Source organism: Erithacus rubecula, assembly GCF_903797595.1.
Source record: "Erithacus rubecula genome assembly, chromosome: 9".
NCBI classification, from domain to species: Eukaryota; Metazoa; Chordata; class Aves; order Passeriformes; family Muscicapidae; genus Erithacus; species Erithacus rubecula.
In genome coordinates, this window is record NC_136660.1 from 23,478,224 (window position 1) to 23,494,979 (window position 16,756).

A 16,756-nucleotide genomic window follows, 5' to 3' on the forward strand; every position below is an offset into this window, starting at 1 on the left:
ACAGGCAAATAAGGTACTCATCCACAGATTGTGAGATAAGAAACTGGACTAAGAAATCAAATAGGATCCAAAATCTGAATATGTGGCTTTGATTTCATATGATTACACAATCAGATGTTAATTGTTAGTCAGAGAGGTTAATGAAATGGCAGCCTTTGACAGTCCAGTAGCAAAGGCTCTAAGCCTCCCCAGACACTGCCCCTTTTGGTTGCCTTTCCCTCCATAGCTGCTAATCTGGAAGGTGTTAAAGCCTTTTGTTTCAGACAGAAGAAAGTGGTTTATCTTTATCCCCAATTCTGGCAACAAACCAGTTTGTGCTGTGAGGTAAAGCCATTTCCTGGTGCCACCAATTTATCTCCCTGGGTTCCCTGTGGTTATCTCATTACTATGCAGATGTTGAGCCATCCCTGTGGGATGTGATGCCTTGTGGTCACTGGAAATCTTCAATGGGTGTCTGAGACATTGCATCACCTCAGCTTGAGCAATTTAGTCAAAAGCAGCTGGAGAAGGAAAGTGACACTTCCTTCTGTGGGCCTGACCCTCTGTAGACACTGAAACATTCTTCCTTTCCTGCTTCTCTGGTAGATGGTGAGAATTACCTGCCTTGAGGATCACACTTGACTTGTACTGCATAACTACAATAAACTGCTTTTTTGGGGCAGGAAGAGGTAGGAGTAGCTATAGAGAAAGGAGTAGTTCCTCTCTCAGTGCTCCAGAAATGCTGGTGTGGGAGATCTTGGTACTATTTTTTTTTTTTTTTTTTTTGCAACTTTTATAAATACACTGTAAAGAGAAAACGACATTTTGGAAACATTCTCACTTTCTGGCTTTCCTGTTTTCAGTTCAAGCCATGAGTTGAAAGTTGAACGGGTGACCATATAAAAACATAAAGGAACCAAAAATTTAAACACATGAAAGATCTCCTGTAAATGCAACTCAGCTTTTCTAAAAGTAATAATAAAGAATGTTATATTAAACAGAGTACAAAAAAGACCCCAGGATATGATGAATCTTAATACAGTCCTTAAATGGAGATGGAAAATATCAGGGCAGCTGTGGTGTTAGGACAAAACAAAGCCCAGAAGGTGCTTCCATTTTAATCCTGTCAGCAAAAGGAAGATTTTCTTTCTACTACTGGAAACTGGAAAAGGCTCAATGAGGCCAGTGGGGAAGATCTGTAGCTACCCAGTTCAGTATAGCATTCAAAGCTGAGAACTGGAGAAGGTTGAGTATTTTAGAACACCATGGAGTTACAGTCAACAAATGGAAAGCTTTGCCTAACAAGGGAGGCAGGGTCACCATAAATCCAGGCAAGGCAGAGAGCTGGGCAGCAAGAGCCCTCTGGACAGCCCTGGAAGGGAACATTTCACCCAGCACCAGCATCAAGGGTGGCTGGTAAACGCAGAACAGCTCAGGCAATTTCCTCACGAGGGTGGAGTAGTGGTCTATATGCCACTTGGCTTTTCCCAGAGGAAAAGGAATCTGTAAGGAATCTATTCTCTCTGCTGCTTCCCCTCTCCTGAATTTTACTGCAGCTCTTTTAAGCCTCCTCAGGCACTACAGCCCCATTTTACAGAAGGATGAATGGCTTTTAACCCTACTGCAGCCCAGCTAGGAAGTGAACAGGAAATCTGTCTCAATTCAGATGGGAAGTCATAGGTTACCTGAGATGATGCTGCCTCGTGCAAATATTTCATTCACTGGTGTGCCAGGCTTGGCCAGGGCCAGGGGAGTCTGGCACATGTTAGCAAGGGCTCTGAAGACAGCAGCAATTGGAAAGAGAGACGTGGGAAAGACAGGGCTCCAGCTCTGCTGCTAATGCAGGATAACAGTATTTATTTTGATCATTTTTTCTTTAAAGAAAATATTATTCCTAGGAAATTAACATGGATAAGAGGCAAAGTATCAGGTTTAATATAGCAGAGGACATCTTAAGTCATCCCTTCATCTCTGTGTGTGTGCATGTGTGCATATATATATAAATATATATATATATAGTCTTTTATTTCACGACCACACACCTCTTCTCTCACAAGACCCAAGTTTCCTCCTGTATACACAGTGGGTGCACAAAGTGGGAATAATAAAGCTATGCAGGAGACTGTCTATCTGGCAGCTGCTGATTCTGTAACTTTAAATGTATCCTCAGAATATCACTTTATTCCTGCATCACCTCACACTTGGAGTAACATAGACCTTTAACAAGTGCCATGAGGTTTAACTGCATCCAAACACTCTGGAGCTCCCAACAGCCTGTGCTGAGCTCACCAGAAGGGTCCACAGCCTAATGGTTTGCCATGGTCAAGGATGTGGTTTGTACAGGGAAACTCCTGTGGGGTTTGGTGACACTGTGTTAAGGCAGGACAGCACTAGGCAAAAAACACAAATCCCTGAGAGGATGCCTTGAAGAACCCTGTCTTTGCTCTTCAGGAACAGGGGACATATGGAACACAGCCCCCACAATCACAGCAGATGCCAGCTGTCAGCAGCTTGACTGCTGATCTGTAAGCTCTCAGTCTCTAAAACAAATCTGATCACCCCTTTCACCATCAAGGAGAGGTGCTGCATACCCAGGCCTTGAGATCCTCTAGGGATGCTTTTGTGATCTGCCACCATTGTGCCAGGGGCTCAGTCCTGAGCTGCCAGCTCTGCTGCTCCTTTGGAGACACTGAGTGGCAGCTGCTGCAGGGGCTACAAGGAGGCAGGGAAATTGTTTTTAGCTCCCTTACAAATCTGACAGAGAAGAGATTAAACTCTTGGTCTTGCTTTCTGACTGCTGAGCTTGAGTCTCATTTCCAGGTATGTTTGGGTGATGGATTGCCCTAAGGACACCAATTGTTTGATGCAAACAGCCTCTGCCAGAGACTAAGCAGAGACTAAATACACTATCAAAGGGATGATGGACAAATGCATTCTGATGTTTAATCTTGAATTTCCAGCACCATCACCACACTGCAGAATGCTGTATGTGAAGGAAGCCATATTATAAATATTCTACAGTGGACAGACCAAAGACTAATGGGAGCATTAAAAATACTCTGATGTCTCATCTGATTTACATTTAAGAGACATGTGCTGCCTTGTCTGCAGCAGCTCCAGCTGTAGACTCCTGTCAGTTCTATATCCAGGAGCAAGAGTTCCTCCTTCTGCCTCTTCAAGTTGTTTGTGTTACTGGGCTATTGATTTCTGCCTTTTTTACCAGAAAATCTGGGAAATTCCAGGTCTGTATGTATTGCCAAACAATATGTTTAACCCAAGATCAACTTCTCAGAGGTACTTTGGAGATGAGGTCAGACTCTTTTTGCAGTTTCACTGCATCAGTTGCATCAGTAAACAAAAATAAAGAATTTAACCCTCATGCAGTTACAGGTTCTCCTTTTGAGCTAAGATTCTTCTTCCTGTGCAACTAAAACTATTTTGCTGTTCAAGTATTTTTATGAAAGCTTCTTATTCTTACACATGGCTGTCTGAATTATTTTATGCACCAAATAAGCACAGGCCTGCAATCAAATATGACACTAAATCCCCTCAACTCATTTAAGCTGTGACATCCACCTCAGGGTCCTGCCCAAACTCTCAGGCACCTGACACACAATCTATCTCCCAAATGGGGCATTTAAACATGCACTGCCAACTTGCAGTGTAAAATAGGCAAATCAACAACACAACACTATGGCATAGAACAAAAAAAATATTTTTCTCATGGAAGTACGTGTGATTATCAATCAGATGGCAATCTGATAGCAACCAGAAGGGAGGTGTGTTCCTTACAAAATATTATCTTACTTTTAAATGGGGATTCCAGTTTCCATGGATTGTTTCACCCATGATTTCCTGGAGTCAAAAAGTCAGTGCCAGGGTCCTAACACTGATGGCATTTGCTCCTGACAAAGAAAGGGGAGGGAAATGATTCATAGTGTTTCCACCGGTGGGAGGGGGAAGGACTTTTTTAATAAGTAGAAACTCGTGACAGAGTCAGAACTGTTGGCTGAAATTGTCTTGCCAAAGAGCCTCAGCTGATAAAGGCCTTTGCTAATCAGCAGGAATTACTATGGAAGGTGACAAGAGGTGATGGAGACAGATGGGGCTGCCAGGAAAGCCACAGAAGCAATAACAATATTGCTCTGAGATGTGGGGGATGGTAGGGACAGTGTCCTGCTGCCCTTGGATCCTGTTTTTAATGTGCATAAGCTGCAATGTTAAAGAAAATCACAGAAGCAATAAAGCATGGGAAGTGACAAGGCTTGTATAAAAGAGCATCACCAGGAAATCTTTCTCCACTAGAAGTGATAAGAAGAATATGCCCTTACATGAATAATTAGAAAGGAAAACCAAGTGGTGAGGCTGGATTCCCTTCCAAAGAGCTCCTACATCTGAACCTGGCTGCTCTGCAGTGTCTGGAGGGGTGGCTGTTATCCTCCAGGGACAACAGCACCAGCTCCAGAGCAGCTTTGCTAGTACCCACTTTGTGAATTCAAGCATCAGGCCAGCTGGAAAGAGAAAAGCCATAAGCACTGACACTGAAATTCAGGATTGACAGATGGGGGCCATGGGGTGCAAATCTCAAGCTAGAATTTCTAGAATATTTTGTAGAATGTTTTGCAGAATATTTTGCGTAGGCCAAGAGCTACTTCATTTTACTCTGTGTCCTGCTGCTATCACCCAAACAACCCCTTGCTGCTGTAATCTCCTCTTCAGATGTCCCAGCTGCAAAACTCCCACCTCTCCAGAGCAAAGCAGGAGTGTAGGCAAATTATAGAGTTTGGTCTGGAAAGGGCAGGCAGAACATGCACAAAATTATCCTTTCAATCTTTTCACTGTGGAACAGTTCCCTGTGCATTGGTCTGTGAGCACCAGCAAACCCAGAGATCCATCACCACTTCACTTAAAACAACTTTACCACCAGAGTACAGCAAAGTAAAGCACCCACCCCACACAAGAGGGTCTCAGTAAAGGCACAAGTCCCCCAAAAACCCCTGAACTTAAAACTGGACTTCACAGTCTGTGGGTGGTTACAAAATGTTGGAAGTGTTGATTCAGTGGGTCAGGTCTTCAACTGGTGAAATTGGTGCCTCCTCAAACTACACAGCTCAGCTTCTCCAAGGGGGAAAGTGAACTTGTGTTTAATTGCTGGTTGCAAGTGCTCCATTATCCTGATACAGCCAAGGGCTCCTAATTGCAGGAAGCAGTCAGTGTGTCTGAGGGCAGAGGGAGGAGGGTGCTCACACCTGCAGCCAGCAACAGGCATACCCTCCCCTGGAGGAACCAACAGGATGGAGTCCCACAGAAACAAGAAGCCAAAAGAGGGTCAGGTTTTCAAAACACCTGAGAAATTATGCCTTAGGAACAGCAGGGCTTCCTCAGAGTAGGCAGGAGTGTCCTGCTCTTTGCATAATCTTTGCTATGCTTCAAGCAAAAGGCACAGAAAACTAGGACAGCCTATGCAGATCCAAAGCATCATCCTTACCTATGCATGCTTCTCCCCTAAGATAACAACCACATCCACTGCACTCTTTGTTTCATTTTGAACATCTTCCAAAAAGATCCATTTCCAAATATTCAGGGCCAAGTCATTTAATGTGCAAAACCACTGAGGCTTAAATAATGATCAGACTATCCGAACCCTGCACCAAACTGACCAGGGAAACATCAGCCACAACATCTCATTGATCAAACACTTGGTTTTCCTCCTGCACCGGCTGGCGCCACTGTCCTGCCTTCACTAAGGTAGTTAGTGGCTCCTAACCTGTGATTTCCAGATCATTAGGGCTCCACAGCCTTCAGAACTATGTTCCAGAGTGCCTTTCACTCCCCGGGCAGTGCTGGAATGATGTGGATCACTGTAGGTGGGCCAAACAAGCTTGTGAAGCAGCAGGTCCTGTGGGTATTACACATTTGCTGGTGAAAATGGTTGTTTCATCAGATCTACTTCAGTGCTTGACCCCTAAGTAGGACAAGGCAAGAGCCTCTCAAATGTCTCTGTACCCACCTTAACCATAAAAAACACTCTTCCTAAAGGGCTAAACCACGTCCCTGCAGCTACACTAACAAAGCTCTTCCTCTGCCCTTTCCAAACCCACATCAAGTACCACCTTGCTCACTGGGGTCTGGTACAGTCACCAGATGTCTTCCTATTGACACTGAGTGGTATGGACCCTCAGGAAAGAACCATATGGTCCCACCTCAATCTTTTAAAGCAAAAGCCTTAAGGAACAAAGCCTATTAAAACATTTACACTCTCTCATGAGATCTGTCATTTATGCAGGAGTTGGTATGACACAAAGCCTGAGACTCTACCTCAGAGGCCCTGGGCCAGCACCAGCCCTGCTGACTGGGAGCCTTTGGGCTACATCCACTGGGATAAGAGACCCTAGAGCAGGATCACTGCAGGGAGCTGGAGGTGCACTGGAAAAGCACAGTAAGGTCCCAGCCACATCCTCTGGCATGATGGGCAATAACACTGCTTGGGAGACTCCACCCTTAAGCTGGTTGAGAACTGGAGCTCTGAATAAAATAATATTTGCACTCATACCACGTAGATCAAAGTTATTATTACAGGGAGGTTGGTCAGGCAATAATGTGGCCACAGCGTGGGTTCTTACAGGAACACTGCAAGGGGAAATTGAGGGGTAGGGATGCAAAGGTGGCTTCACAAGGTCACAAAGTGAGCACACACTAATGAAAGCCATACAGCCAGTCCCTAGACCACTCTGATCACATGCAGAATTAAAATACATCTACCTTGCTATCTAGGGCCAGAAAAATCTTCCTGTTAATTTATTTTCATTGAAAACAAATTCTAAATTTCTGCCATGAATTAGGCAAAACTCTCTCCAGTGGAAGACCTTGGTTAAGTCAGCTGCCAGTTTACACATGTCCCATATTGTAGGAGGTGAAATTCAGCAGTCAGATTGGCAGGGTCAGTGCTCCCAAGAGCACTTTCAATACAATTTGGAAGGCATCAATTAACACAGAAATTAAACAAAGAAACAACATGGCAGCAAACAAACTAGGTGTCTGTGCTTGTCAGAGGCTGGAACTAACCAGCTAGGATTTCAGAAAGTGTATTAAGAAATTAAATCCCAGAGCACTGTTCTTATTTCCTAAACCAAAGTGCTCTCCTATAGTCCTCCAGGTGAAACTGCTGATTAGTTTTAAGCTGAATTTTCACTAGATGACAGTAGGAACAGAAGAAGCTGATGAACAACAATCAGACCAAAATTGGCTGCCCCTGAATCAAGAAGCTCATCTGCAGACCAAGACAACATCTCAAACCACAAACATCATCCTCTGGTTCCAGACACATCTCTTCAATAGCTCATACTTTGTTATTAGGACAATCTCTGGTGGGGATTTCCTGCCTGCTCTAATCCCTGATAAAGCTACTGCCATTTCAAAGGCTCACAAGGATGCACTTTAAAGCAGGGATGACCAGTTTCTGTTTCAAGAGAAGGGAGATAGGCTTTTATTTCCTGCATATGTTGGGGCCCTGACTGGTGCAGTCACCTTTGCACCAACCTGTGCCAGCTTCAAAGCCAGACCTGCACCCCTTGTCCTGCCCCCTCAGAGCCTGCAGTGCAATAACCCAGCTGGGACTTGTGCCCACAGGTATTGATTGGATCTGGCTAAGAGGGAGATGATTTTTGGCATGGCAGCAGAGCACTGGGCTGTGTTTTGCATCTGTAGCTAGAAAGGTGTTGATAACACCCCAGTGCTTTGGCTGCTCCAGAAGCAGCACTCACACAGCCTCATAGCTGTCTCACATTGCCATCATCACCACCAGGAGGCTGGAGAGGGCAAAATCTTGGGAGGGGACATAGCCAGGACAGTTGACCCAAACTAACCAAAGGGATATTCCAAACCATATATGACATCAGCTCAGTCATAAGAGCTGATAGAAAGGGAGGAGAAAGGAGGGGCATTCACTATTTGTGACACTTGTCTTCCAGAGAAACCACTACACATAATGAAGCTCCACTTCCAGGGAAGTGGCCAGATATGGCCTGCTGATGGGAAGCAGAGAATAAATCTTTCATTTTCCTTTGCTTCCACATGTGACCTTTGCTTTCACTTTATCAAACTGCCTTTATCTTGACCCACAAGTTGTTTTTTCCCATCTTATTTCCCCCCTGCCTGTCCAGCTGAAAAAGGATAGTGGTACAGCAGCTTTATGGACACCTGATGTCCAGCCAAGGTCAACCCACCACATCACATTGCCTGACAAAACAGCCTTTGGCTCAGCTCTGTGGCCAGGCCACCCTGCAGCTCCTCCCTAACTCTTGAGGGTAACCCACTCCTGTGGCAGGCAGGGCACACAATGGGCACAAGGACCTGCCCAACACGAGCCAGCCTGTGGCCACTTGGCTTCCTAGGGCCAGCAAAGCTCCCTCACCCTGCTCCACCTCTGCACGACTCCAAGCACTCACACCAGCACTTATCACAGCCCAGCCAATGCACAGGAACAGGGAAATGATTTTATAATTACTGATCTGATAACCAACCTCCTTCACACCCAGCTCCTCCGTGTGTGAGCATGTCAGCTGCTTCCAGCTCAGGCCACTTAATGCAAGCTATGCTCAAGTGTGACTTGGCACCAGCAGTGCCTGCTGCTGCCAGAAGACAGTGGAGGACAATCTGAAAAATTCCTCTCAGTTCCTCCACGTGCAAGTAAATGCAGTGTCAAGGCTGCAAGAGGCCAGAGCTGCTGCCCTGGACCTCAGGATGCTGAGTATCCCCAGCCTTCCCTGGCTGCCTTCTCCTGAGTTCAGCGAGGTGTTTAGTGTGATCAAAGGAGGGAACTGCACTGTCAGATGTCAACAGCTTTGCCCACTGCAGAATAAAAAGCCTCTTTCAGAGATTAATGCCCTGAGCAATTACTCACCCCATGAAAGGAAAAGTATCTTCAGCCAAGGTGACACCAGGACCCTAGGACCATTCACACTTTTGTTTCCCTTTCACAGTTAATATGGGCTTCTCATTTCCCAGGGAGAAGGAAAAAAGGTGGACTGGAAACTAATGTTTTGCTATTTTTTTATTTTTAATGAGGATCACTGGGCCAGCAGCATAAAAACATGAAAACAACCCCAACTTTATTGCTAAATTAAAGAAAAAACACTAGCATGAATAGGCACAGAAATCTGAATTAGGAATGTGAGCTGGTAATTACCCTTTTGGGCCCTGATTAATTGCATTTGAAGCCACAGAGACACTGAGCCGCCAAACGGGACTGACTGCTAACAAAATCCACCCCACAAACAAACCTGTCTTTCTCTCCCTGTGCCACCACACAGGAATGGCAGCTCCCCAAATGCTGCCTGTCTTTGTGTCCTGGTGTGCAGTGCTATTCAGCTCTGGATGGAGTTACAGAGTCACACTATTGGGTACCTCAGGTAACCTCTCTGAGGTGGTCCAGCCTGCAGACCTGTGGTCTCCCAGCAGAAGGCCAAGGATGGACAGATGCCACCTCCTCCACCTCTAGATGGAGGATCACTATCTGTGTGTTCAGCACAGCAGCTCCACTAGTGGTTATCTCACACTAAAAGGGGACAGAAGATTTAATCTACATTGTTGCAACAGTGTAGGAGTGTTGCATTTGGTAAAGATCTCTGTAATCCAGCTCCCTGTCTATAAGAGTATACAGTAAAAGACAGGCTAGAAATTTAACAACAGGGTACACGCAATGAGATCCTTCTGATACACACTTTCTATTCCTGCACAGCAGAGCTTAGACATTTTGGGAAAGAAAAAATAACTTTTAGCAACCAGTGTTGGCTTCATCCTACAGAAACTGCTCTAGTGCATTTTGGAACCTACAGATTTTGTGGTCCCTATAGAGTCCTCTGGAAATGAATTTCATTATTTAATCACACAGCCTGTGATTTCATACTTCCTTTTGTTAATTTTAAGCTTGTTTTTCAGATTTCACAGGTCACACCTGGTTTTTGCATTCTGAGAAATAAAACTAATAATGTTTTCCTCACTCTCAAATTTCTGGTGATTTCACAAACTTCTACTCTATCCCAACCACCACATTGTTCAAGACTTTTAGTCTATTTACTCCTTTCCTACAAGAGCCAATTCATCTCTGTAATCTCTGTCATCTTTCTCAGCACCTAACTTTATTATGTGCACATTCTGAGAGGCAACACAGACCTGCACACAGTGTTCACAACGTGGGGTAATCTTGGATTTCCACAGCCAAAGCCCTGGGTTTTGTTTCCCATTCTTTGCCTAACTCTTTTTAACACCACCTTTGGCTTTCTGACTGCTGCTGACTGTTGAGTTTTCATGGAAACACCCTCAGAGCTACTGAAATCTCCTTCTTAGATTGCAGTGGTTCTTCTCCCCCCCATCCTCTCCACTGCTCTGTGCTTAACACCACCAAAATGCCTTTTCACCATGTATATTATGAGATCCTCCTCCAGTGATTTTCAGCCAGCTCCAAGTTTGAGTATCCTAAGTGAATTTCATGATCAGCCAAGTTAGTTATGTCACTAGCACCTCCTAGACCAGATCATTCAAGAATCCCTGCTGGTAAATCCGTGTATCTTTTCAGATAGGAAGTTTTTAAGTCCCTATCTCCAGGGGATGTATTGTTTTAAAATGTAGGCTCGTTGACACCTATTAGTTTTCAACTCCCTATTTTAAAAACTTTTCTGTAACATTTTTATTTCAAATGTCAGAAACCAAGGACTGTTGTTATTGTCCACAAATACCAAAGCATCCAGCCTTAAATGAAGGCTCCAAACTGGCAGAAAATAACCTTAAAGCCTATGCCAGTCATACATCAAATAACAAGAAAGGCTGTTAATATAATTATCTTCTTATTGCTATTTTGGGAGGCACAGTAGGTTTTGAAGAATTGGAAGTAATAGGATCTCTTAAGCCATAATTTACAAGCACGTCTGTCTTGAACAATTTTCCACATGGGAAATTAACCACATTCTGCCTAATGGGAAGAAAAGTATCCCTTTGCAGTTTGAATTGGATTTGCCATGGTCAATTGGATGTGGGATTCTTCTTTATCCCTACTCACAATCTGAGGTGTAGTGTTGCCATCCAGGATTCACTGGGCTAGATTCCACACATGAAGGTATTTCACTGGTGGGTGATACTTTCATGCAATGCCCACAGTGATATACCAGTATGGCACAGCCACAGAATGGCATTGTGGCAAATGTCAGGAATTGGAGATAATTATTGAAGAAACTATCTCCCAGTAAATTTCAGTGGCAGCTGATGTATAGTCCACACATACTTTGCTGTTTGCTCTGTGAAAAGTGAATACTTGGGCCAGATTTAGGAAGCAGGCAGCATATATCCCTTCACCAGCCAACACAGATCACCTGGACCCAGGCTGTTCTTTATACCTCCACTGGTAGTCAAGAGTGAGCTGTCCAGAAACTGGGGCTGGCCTTCCCTAAAGCTTTTACTGAAATCATTTCCCAAACTTCAGGTTTAGATTTTAATCCCTTCCTGTCTCATCATCAAAAACCCATGGTGCAGATGTCCTGGTGACGATTCATCTCCACCTCTTGGAAAGTCCCAACTTGTTTATGGTTCCAGTGGAAAAGGGGTGAGAAAGAGAGACTTGGAAAAGGGGATGGAAAATAAACCAGGAAGCTAACACATCAGCTGGCACTGAGATAAAAAAGGTGTTTCCAGGTAGCTGAAAAAGATCTGTGTCTCTGGAATCCCTTGACTTTGCCATTAAGAAGCAGAACACAGAGTTACTCAATATTTCTTTAAGGCTGAAAGACTAAAGGAAAACAGGATGGCTTAAAGTAAAAAAGGAGTAATCATATGACTGGAAACTATGAGTGCCCCTAGCAAGCACCCAAAGGAACTGAGTAATGTTCATTAGTCAGTGACTTTATTGGTACTTGGGACTTTCAACTTCTGAGCAAGATTTAGACCAAGAAGATATTCTGGGGCATGCCACTCTATTTATGTTTAGATGGAATTCAGCCTCACCACACATAACATTTTTCCATGCTGATTTAGGCAGAACCAGCCCTCACTTTTTCCCTGTGCAGGGTAAGAGTGGGTACCCTTCTTGGGGTCAACACAGTGGAAATGCCACTTCCCAGCCAGCAGCTTGAAGGCAGATAGCTGAAGAGGAGTAGTTCCCTTGTAAAGAATGGGAAGATATTTTCCAAAGTTTTGATTCCCAGAGCAGAAATCCACTGTCCCAGACACAGTACAAACACAAGACAGTCCCCAAGATCAATTTGTTCTCAACCAAAATGCCAGTTCCACTGTGGCTTTTGAACAAATTGATAACCAGCAGGGAAGTGCCAAGCACCTGCATTAACACTGGGCATCTATGCAAAACAAAGTCCAGGTCAAACCTCAAAATTACCTGACTGCAAGAAATACAGAGAATCAAAGGCTGCCTGTTCAGCAGCTTGGTGATGCTACACTTGCCACAGCAATGGTGGGCCAGATTCAACTGCTACTGAGATCCTGTGAATGCAGGGATGGGTATGGAAAGAGAAGGAAAGAGGGATCAGTGGAGACCAGCAGAGAAATTTCTCAGGCACCCAAAAGCCCACAGGATGCAGTAGAACCTTCCACTGCACTCATCCACAAGACAGACAAAAGAGTATTTCCTGCTGAGTTACATAAAACCATGTGGCTGCAAGTGGATTTGAAAGATTGGGCTTTTTCCTTTTAGACAGACAAGAAGGAGGAAATAAAAGTATTTCTTTCAACTGCTACAATGATTGCTCTGTGGTGACACAAATTTTACTGGTGCCAGTTACAAATCTGAGTGGTAGGGTCCAGAAATCATGAAGTTTTGGTTAAAAATCAGAAGCAGCTTAGGAAAAAAAATCATGTTATGACAGGTTTCTACTACTAGGTAGACTAAAATCCCTCTTTTTGAGGCTGAGCACTTACAACCACAAACAGTCTTACAAGCCCTTCACATCCAGTTGCTGCACACTCTGAATTAATTTTCATCACAATCTTTTCAGCATGTGGCTCCAAAGAACCAAATTTCAGAAACACAGCACGAGAACCCAAGAGACCAGCAAATCCATCACCTTGATCCATGGTACAATCAACAATTAACCTGTAGTTACAGAGCTCCAAAGTGGAGAGTCCTCACCTCCTCAGGCCATCCAAAATCACCTCTCCAGTGCACTATGACAAGGAAGGAGGATGCATATTCAGAACATTTAGAACATGAAGACAAGTTTAGGTCTTACTTACCACCTTATTTTTTTATGTTATTTATCCAGAAAAAGTACCACATGGATCTTTTTCACAGGTGTTTGTCTTGTTCAGGAGGCAGGTTTTAAATTTTTTTCTCTGGATGACTCTGTTTTCCACATTCCTTATTTTATCTCATATTTTATACATTTTTGTTCATGTGCCAAGAGGAAAAGACAGGTGCATTTCAGATACTGCTCTGGAGATTAATTTAATAACTATTACTTGAAAAAGAGGACACTGCTTTTGAGCTTTTTGGAAGTGCAAAACCAAAGAATTTACCAAATTTCTGATATTTTGAGCATATACAGAACATTTTATTTTTAATGACAAGCAGATCAGTCTCCTGCAGTCAGATCCTGGGACAGCTCAGCTGCCTGGGAGTGACTCAGGAGGTCACTTCTGAGTCAGCTCAACCAGTCAGATTGCTTTAGATCACTGTATAACCCCCAGGAAACCTGCACTGGTAATGAACCACAGCACAAACCCAGAGCCCACAATGAACCCCAGGCACTGCAAATGGGAAAAGAAATATTTTTCCTTTTCCAGACATTGAAATTGGGAAACTGCAGAAAGGGAATTTGCACATATTTCCACATGGGAAAGGCATTAATGAGAGCAGAGCCTGGCCCTAGGACTTGTATGGATCAGAACCAAGCTGAGTGACACTGGAGCCAGCATCTCACCACTGTGAGTGAGAAACCAGCCCAGCTGTGCCACGAGATCACACACACATGGAGCATCACCGAGCCCTGGGGAACAGCAAATCACTGCAAGCCACAGATGAGAGCAAAAAAAAAAGACATGAGAGCAGAAAGGACAGTCTGACAGACTCTTCATCACATGCTGGCACTGAGATGGACCCAGAGGACTCCAGGAGGGGACACAGACACCTGCACTGGTCACTCTGCAGCACCACAAGAAGCTGAGTGTGGCTCATGGGGCTGAGGAAAACAAGAGAAGCTGTGTCCTTGTGCCGGAAACAAGCTACGTGCAAGGACAGAAGCAAGAGACAGAAGCTAATGAGACTGAAGAGGATTATCCCCTCTCCCCAAGGGCCCACGGGTAAATACAGGTTTTCCTGCAAGCATACTGCCACTTGGGGTGATAGCTTTCCTTCCATTGTATTAAAACAGCTAACCAGTTTGAAACAGAAGTCAAATTTCCAAACACATGCACAAACACACACCAGGAAAACATTGACACTTCAGAAAACAGGAGTCAGGGTCAGATGACACTTGGGCTCTTCTGAAAACTTCCTGCTGGAGCCTTTCACACTGTAAAACTACCCTGCAATAATTTGAATGCTCCAGGCAGAAAAGCCAGCTGCTTCCCCAGGTCAGCCTGAGACCTGCTCTTGAGATCTTTCACTTGTTCACGCAAAATAATCATGTTCTTGGGCAGGAGGATTTCACTGCCTTCCCCAAGATATAGAAAAAGACCAGTTTGTGACCCCCCATGTGCCAATGGGAGGTTCCCTGCCTGCACCAGCCTCTGCTTGCATGAAGCTCTCTTTTATGAGCCTGAGAGCTTTGAAGGAGGACAGAATGGGAATGAGGGACTATAAATCACCTGGCAAAAGAAGCCCTTGGCTCTCCAGACACCCTCAGTCCTACACACCCATATTCTAGTGTGGTACCAATGTCAAGAGAAACTGGCAGCCTAATCTAAAACAGACTCCTGAGGGAAACAACTGGATACTGCCAGGGTGAGGGACTGGGCTCCCAACACCTCCATCCCTTCAAAATCCACTGCAAAAATCACAGACCACCCTGAGCTACTCCATCAAATGCCTCAGTGCTCTGATGCCCAAATCCTTACCCCCTCCCTGTACCCCCCACCTTCCCATCCTCTGAGGCTGCAGCAGTGGACCCTCCTCTCTTTGTTACACTGCTGCACACAGCAGCAGCCAGAATCAGTTTTTCCTTTGCAAAGGAATTGATTCACCATAATGGAATAATTTCACTCTCTGGTAATTAAAAAGCTTAAGCTTCAACTCACACTTCCAAGCATTTGCTCAGATGGGAGGAAAACTAACAAAAACAGTCAGAGGCATCACCAGAACCACCCCTGTGAAAGGCCTAATTCCCTATAATGCTTTAATTAAAAGTGGATGAATAGCAATCTCTCAGCCCAGAGAGCTTTAAGAGAAATAAAGTCAATCTATAGGCTTATGAAAATAAAACAGGAGGATGGAAACAAACACAAAAATTCTGCCAGTTTTAGGGCTTACCAGAGGATTATAACATCTGGACTCTCTTTTCAAGGGGAGGTGGATTGAGAAATGGATGGTGTAGAAAGGACACAACCACCCCTTGAAGTGAGTATCATGCACAGGAGCTCTTGATGGGAGAAGAGGAGCAGAAAACTCCAGAGGCAACAGCCTTGCCTCTCTGGCAAGCCTGGAGGAGTACTCCTATCTGATGACACCACAGAACAAAGGATCTGGTTTAATTGCAAAAAAACAAAAACGGGCCCAGGGGAGAAAATCCAAATAGATGATGAGCATAGCTGACCTCCAGTGAAACAGAGAACAAGTTGTGAGGAATAATCCAATCCACAAAAGCTAAGTATTTATCATCACTCCTACAGCAAGAGACCACCCTGCTCCAGAGGATCTCTGCAAACAGATGTGAGGAAGGAGGTTTTAACCCAGCAACACCACCACTCAGGGCATAGGCAACTACAGAAGGACTTTACTGCTGCAGTATTTGAGTGCTGTACAGTGTTTTATGGATTTATTCTTCTATTGCATAGGGAGACATGGCAATTCTAGTTTGTCTTTTCCCCAATACAATACATGCAGAGAGTCTGGGGGTAGATTTGAATCCCATTTATTCTACTTGAGCTCCCAGATCTTCTATTTCCTATTTGCAAAGAACTTCTGGCAGTGGGGAAAACTAGTGGCACATCTTGGGCAGAATTAGTAACTAAATATGGGTTTCACTGGTGATCCCAAGTTCACACCTGTAGTAGGGGGGCAGAGAGAAATTAAAACCAAGCCCCCAAAGTGGGCTCCAGCCCTGCACACCTGGTCCCATGTGCCCAGAGTAAGCCTGCATGGCAGAGGGTGCAGGACAGCATCTCAGGCTTTGCTGCAGCAGCATGCACACAATGAACCAAACTCAATTGCTTTTCCACTTGGGCCAGATAAAATGAAAACCTTCTGAAAGTCGCTTTGTCTTAGAAAGAAAGCAAGTTTACTTTGCTTAGCTTTATTACAACTTAGCCTTCTTATCAGTTTGATTTCATTCTTAAGTCATTTTAAACCCTAGTATCATATAATCTGGCAGCTACAGTGATGGATTTTATAGAGAAAAACATAGGGAAAAGGTTTTCAAAAGCACTCAGACCCGCTGTGACTGCTCCTGCTGAAGTCAACAGTAAATCCAATGATACCACTGGGAGCAGAGGTGAAGGCTGAGCAGGCTTGACACTACAGAAACTTATGGGTGGGATTTTCAACCTCTTCAAAACTGATTACTAATAACAAAGTATATTAAAAGTAAAGAGCTAAGTTGTGACCCTGAAAATATTTACA

At 44.3% G+C, this 16,756-nt stretch overlaps 1 protein-coding gene across 3 annotated transcripts in view; it reads right to left on the minus strand.

The window, feature by feature from the left end:
• SH3PXD2A (SH3 and PX domains 2A) overlaps positions 1–16,756 on the minus strand; it is a 246,181-nt gene that overhangs the window by 149,212 nt on the left and 80,213 nt on the right. The window lies entirely within an intron of this gene.